The sequence below is a fragment of the Haliaeetus albicilla genome, chromosome 10 (genome assembly GCF_947461875.1).
Source record: "Haliaeetus albicilla chromosome 10, bHalAlb1.1, whole genome shotgun sequence".
NCBI lineage: Eukaryota > Metazoa > Chordata > Aves > Accipitriformes > Accipitridae > Haliaeetus > Haliaeetus albicilla.
The window spans coordinates 27,055,271-27,061,568 of record NC_091492.1 but is presented as its reverse complement, the minus strand read 5'-3'; positions in this window follow the sequence as shown (position 1 = coordinate 27,061,568).

The window sequence follows — 6,298 nt, the reverse complement described above, 5'->3', positions numbered from 1 at the left end:
CCCGCGCGCGTCCGCCGCCGCCGCGCCCCGCGCGCGCCCGCGCGCGCGCGCCCCCGCCGCCACCCCGTGTCCTCCTTCACCGACACCGGCAGCGGTACCGGCACCGGGTGGCTGGGACCGGGGCCGCACCGGGTTTGGGCTGACGGTCCCCACGGGTGGGGGCACCGGGACCGGATCCCACCGACATTGGGGTCTCCCTGGGTGGGAGCGTTGGGGCTCAGGGCACCGGCCCCCGGGGTCCCTGCGGCTGGCAGAGCCGTGGGTTGGGGGCTCGGGGCCCCAGAGGGTCCTCGCGGTGCTGCTGCCAGTACTGTGGGGGTCACTTGTGTTCGCAGAGGGTTTTGGACACCCCGGGGACACGGAAGCAGGTGGGAGGGTGGGCACCCAGCCACTTGCCACCGGCATGGGCGGGCTGGGGCCAGCATGCCAGGGCAGCCCGGGTGCTGGAGGAGCACAGCCACAGTGCCAGGCTCTCCCGCCTGCCCCGTCCTGCCCCAGAAGCCTGCATGTGGCCGAGCTCCCACCCATGGGGGGACGGCCCACACCCCTGCCTCGTTTCCCCCCAAGGGTCTGTGGGGCAGAGGTACCCAGGGAGCTGCCGGCAGCCACGGGGGCGGTGGGTGCTTCCTGGGTGCCGGTCCCCACTGGCCACACGGGAAGGGATTGAGCTGGGTGCCAGCTCCAGCTGCCCGTCCTCGGCAAGATCCCTTAGCAACTGCCGTGCGGCACCGCCCGGCCGTCCCATGTGCCAGGTGATCCACGCCCCTGCACACGTGTCCACACACGAGCACGCTCACACCGGCGCGGGCACACACAGCTCACTGTGAGCTCCCACGCGGGAGCGCGCGGGAGCGTGCCCATGCTGCCGGCACCGACCCGATGGCCCCTGTTCCGGCAGTGCCAGCTTTGCACATGATCCAGAGATTTGGCAGCCCCAGGAGCTTGCAAATGAAACCAGGAGGCTATCGAAACTGCAGCTGGGCTTACTGAGCCAGCCCTAGCTGCTCTGGGTGGGAGCCATCTTGCTGGAGTGGCGAGTGTGGCTGGGGCAGTGTGGGGCCAAACACCAAGTCCTCACGTCCCTGTGTCCCCGCCGCCTGGGCACGGCGGCTCCCAGGCCCAGGCAGGTGACGTGGTGTAGCCCTGGGCTCGGGGCATCTGCTGCCCAGTGCCAAGGTTGCGGGGGTTTCTTGGCTCCCCAAAGCTGCCGGGGGAGCTCAGGGTGGGAGCGGAGCCGCTGCCCCCTCAGGGCCCCTTTTTGGGCTCCCTGACACCCCTTCGGACGTGCGAATGCTGCCCCAGCCCATGGAGGGGGACGAGGACAGTGGTGGCCAGTGTCTTGCTGAGGCCCCGGGGTCCCACTCAGCGCCGTGGGGGGCCAGCACCGGTGATGTCCATGGCAGGGCTGTGCCCCAGCCCCCATCAGTGCTGGAGGCACTGGGGGCCCAAGCCCCTCACCGGAGCCCTGCCGGGAAGGGGGAGGGGACCAGCGGAAAGGCCCGGAGGACCAAAAAAGCCTCTATTAATTATTCATCCGGAGAACTGAAGTGAAGAAAACACAACACGTGGAAAAGGGCTCTGGCTGGCCCAGGGGGGTGGAGGCGGGGGGGGGTCCTGGGGTGGGCAGGAGGGGCTACAGTGTCCAGGGCACCCAGGTGCCGGGGGAAGGTGATGGCAGCAGCAGCGGCTCCTTCCCAGTGCACCCTGGGGCTGGGCATCCCAGGGGGACTGTGCACCTCTGGAAGGGCCCGGCAGCACCGCGCTGCCACCATGGAAACGCCTTGGCTCGGCAAACCCATGGCAACACACACCTCCACATGGAAACCCCCTGCTCATGGCAACGTGCATGCTGCCGCCAGCACCCGCACGATGCCGCGCTCACTGCTGGGGACCCCCGCACCGGGGGACCCCAATGTGTGGGGCCACGGCGGGATGCACCCGTTGGGATGGAGGGACCCAGGTGGTCGAATGCATCCTGTGCATCACGGCATGCACCATGTGTGGGTGCCAGCGCTGGCCAGGCATCATCCCCGGGGCTTGGAGATAGAGCCCAGCTGCAGCAGCCGGCACACGGAGGGGCTTGGCTGGGTTTTGCCGACTGCAGCAGGAGACGGCGTCTGTGGTGGGGACAGCTGGGGGACACTGCAAGCTGGGTGGCTTTGCTCTCAGAAGGGCATGAGAGGCCTCAAGCTCTCCAGGAGAGCTGGGGCATGAAATAGCTCTGGTTCTGCCCCAGATCCGTGCCCCCCCCCCCAACTCCTCCATCCCGTGCCCATCGTGCTGAGGGCCAGCAGGTTTCTGCTTGAAAGCAGTGGGGATCAGAGCAAAGCCCTCCACCCACCCACTTGAGCAGGCAGCCACGAGCACTGGCTGTGCCCACAGCAGGGTGGGCACGGGGGTCCTGCTGGCTGCATGTGCCTGGCAGGGCAGGAGACCCGCTTCACCCGCCCTGGTTAATATTTAACTGCGGCTTCCTGTGACAGCATGTCGCAACCGCAGAGCAGAGCCGGCATTCAATAAATCATTGCGCTGGGCTGGGAGCTGGGGGGGGGAGCAGGGGGGGCAGTGGCGGAGCAGCGCCCAGCCGAGCGAGAGGGGGAGCCGATAAATAATTCATTAAATAAATAAACATGGCAAGAGCGCGGGGAGGAGGCAGGAGTGTAACCAAGAAAGGGCTCGGTGAACACGGGCATGAAATATTCACCAGCCACACCTACAGGGCCCCGAACACGCTGAGCTCAGGGCTCCCAACCTGCCGGCAGGAGCCAGGTGCCAGCACGTGTCCAGCCGGACACGGCAAGAACATGCTAATGGCATGCAGAGCAGGCGGCCAGGGCCACAGGGCCACGGCACCTGGGTCGGGGAGCAGGTAGCTGGTGGTGCTGGCATGTCCGTGCAGAGCCGAGTGGCCCCCGGCTCCTGCCAGCGCTTAGCCATACAAGTCAGGCAGCCCCATGCAGCCCTGTGCCGGTGCTCGGGCACGCTGCCGGCCTGCCGTGGAGCGTGCCCAGCCAGCACACCTGGGGCAGGCTCACCACACGCTGCATGCCCGTGGGCTTGCACCCGCCCTGCTCCTCGTTGCCCCTTTCCTTTTTTATCCCCGTGTTGGTCTTTAAATTTGAATGAAGACCTCACGGATGGTCGCGCCGTGTCAGCGTCTTGGCGAGGACCTGGTGAATGCTGCCCCGGTGAGAGCGCGGGGTGCTGCCCCCCCCCCCCATGCCTGGGGAGAGGGGGGACCCCCAGCCCTGGAAGCATCCCATGGGACCTCCTGGGGCTGCTTTGGGGCTGGGCTTGGAGTGATGGCAGTGCGATCCAAGGCAGGGATGTGGCATGGGGGAAGTGAAGATGTGTGGCAGCGCCACCAGCCACTGGACCACCTCCCTGGCAAGCCACAGGTCCAACCAGACCAGCCTTATTCTGTGGGGGGGCTGGAGGTGAGCCCCGCTACACAGATGGACATGGGAGTGATTCGTTAATTAGCACCTCAGCGGCTGGAGTTAATTGACGTGGAGCTTGACGGCGCGGGATCACAGAGGAGGGTTAATTGCCAATGCAAAGCTGGCCGCCAGCAGCCCAGCCACGGCCGCGAGCGGGCGGCTGTGCCGGGTGGTGGCAGCGGCACAGAGCTGGGCTGTCGGAGGAAATCAGCTTACTCACGGAGCTGCCGGATGAAGCCGTGCGTGGCTTCTGGCCCTGCCGCCTGCCAGCCCTGGGCTGGCTCACGGCGCTGGAGATGCTCCCACTGCCCGGTGGGAAGGAAGTCACAGGGTTCCTGCCCTGGGTGCCCGGCGCCTGCTTGCCGGAAGCCTGGCTCCAGCAGGCTCCGCTGTGCCAAATCCCACCAGCCCTGGGCGTGTGGGCACCCAGGTGAGGTGGGAGGTGCAGGCAGCCAGCTCCACATGGTTCCCATGGCCCAGCAGCCACAGTCCCCTCACACCAGCCCAGCACGCAGCTGTGCTGCTAGCGGGTGATCCCAGGTAGAAACAGGTCACCACACTGCGAGGCACAGACCAGCACCTATGTGCACGCCGCTCTCACCGTGGACCACCCTGTGGCACCGTGGATGCCGGACTGGGGTGTGAGGCAGGGCCGGGGTCCCAGCTGCCCCCTCTGTTGCATCCCACGGCCTGGAAGCCCACGTGCTGGCGGCAGGGGCTACCTGGCAGGAAGCGCCTGAGTCAGCAGCCGGCACCGGGTGACTCAGCCAGCTCCTCTCCTCTCCTCCTGCGTGGCAAACCTCCCTCCCGGCCTCAAGATCACTCCAATATCATCTGCCGACAGCAGCCCCAGCCTCTCTGGCCCCATCCCAGTCCCTCTTGCTCTGGCATGGCCATGGCGAGGATGTGCCGGTGGGCGTGAGGGCCGTGCCGGGAGGGCACTGTCCAACATGGGCAGGGTGAGCATGGCGGGGCCTGGCACCCAGCCCTGCTGCAGCACAGCTGTGGCAGCTCCCTGGGGAAGGGACAAGGACACGGAGCTGGTCTGCTTGTCCCTGCTTGCCCTAGAGTCCAGCACTCCGCTTGCTGTGGCTGTGCCACCCCAGCATCCCCTGCACAGTGGCCAGGGGCTGCAGGGTCTGCAGCAGGCACCATCTGGGGTGGGGGCTACAGCCTGCTGCCCCCCCAGCACCTGTCACACCCGGGCAGACAGTGGTGGCAGTGGGCAGAGTGGTGATGGAGAGCCAAGCATAGGGCTGATGGCACGTACAGCTGGACCACAAGGAGCTGTAAATGCCCCATGCTGAGCCCCGCTGTTCCAGCAGCCACAGGAGCACCCGAGCACACAGCGGGCATGGGGCTACCACACACCCCAGCCCCTCTGAGGGACCTGCACCCCAGGCTTGCCCTTGCTAGAGCCCTGACAGGGTCTTGCAGCATCCCTGGGGCTTAGCGCTGCTCAGCCCCAGTGGCATCTCACCGTCCCTGAATGCTGCCTTTGCCTGGGCCGCACTGGCTCTGCCATTGTGGCCTGTGCCTGGGGTGCCTGTGTACAGCCAAGGGCGAGTGCGTGGGGGTGCACGCAGGAGCGCACGTGCTGGGGCTGTCAGCGTGCGCAGGGGCTCCTTGGTGCGTCACCGTGCTGGCGGCTGTGCGCATGGTGCACCCAGGGTGCCCTGGGCACTGGGGTGTTTGGGCACAGGCTGGCTCCATGGGGGTGCCGGGAGAGGTGTGAGGGGCGATGGAGCCGATGGCAGAGCATCTGTGGGACTGGGCAGGGGCCTGACCTAGAGTGGCAGGTCGGATCCAGCACCCATACTGGTACAGGATGGCAGTGCCAGAGTCCCCACCAGCCCCGCTCCAGGCCCGGTGGCAGATCTCTGTGCTGTCCATTACCAGTGCTTAAGTGACATTAATCCGATCGAGGGGTGACATGCAGCATCAATATCCTGCTCCCGCCATACATAGATCATGCTGCAATTAGCATCTGTGGCTGCCAGGACCAGGAGCACTGGAAGAGGTGGAAGGGAGTGACACGGGGTGGGGGAGCAGTCTGGGGGTGACAGGGACAGGTCCATGCTGTGACCTGCCCCAGGTTGTCCCCATGCTCCTGCCTTGACCCTGCAGGTGATGATGCCAGGGGAACTGCAGCCTCTCGGTGCCCAACAGGGGCTGGGGATGGGTGCAGGTGTCCCAGAAAACATGGGAGCCATCCTGGGGACTCCCAGCTGGCACTCAGCTCAGCAGTGCGGGGCTGCTCCAGCTCTGCCCTGGGGATGTGCAACCAGCTCTGGCATTGCCCACCCGTCCCTCGGGGATGGCCTGTCCCCGTCCCATCGCGGGCTGGAGCCACGGTAGTAGGTGACCCCACTGGCCTGGGCTCGGGGAGAGGGGCCAGATGCACACAGTGACCCTGCTCTGCTGTGGCCTTGGTGCCAGGCAGAAGCGCAGGGAAGCAAACGAGCTAATAAATTGGGGAGTGGCGGGGGGGGCTCAGGATAAAGCATGCAGGCACAAGAGATTTCAGGGCCTGAAATATTCATCAGGTTTGATGCGGCGCCCGCCGTCATGCCGGCCGTGAGTGATGGTGCGGGGTAGTTTTAATAATGCATCGCTTATAAAAGGCTTGTGAGAGGGGCTGGGGGCGGGGGCGAGGGTGGCCATGGCTCAGCGATCGCCTGAGACGCAGCAACCTGGCAGAGACCACAGAGAAAACGGGTGGTCCCTCCGCCCACTGCAGCCGCCCCAGCCCCATGCTGCCGGCAAGGTGATGCCACAGGGCTGGGATTTGGGTGCCCGGCAGGGGACAGTGCAGGTGGTGCCAGTGACACCACCTGGGGACAGCCTGGCACAGCCAG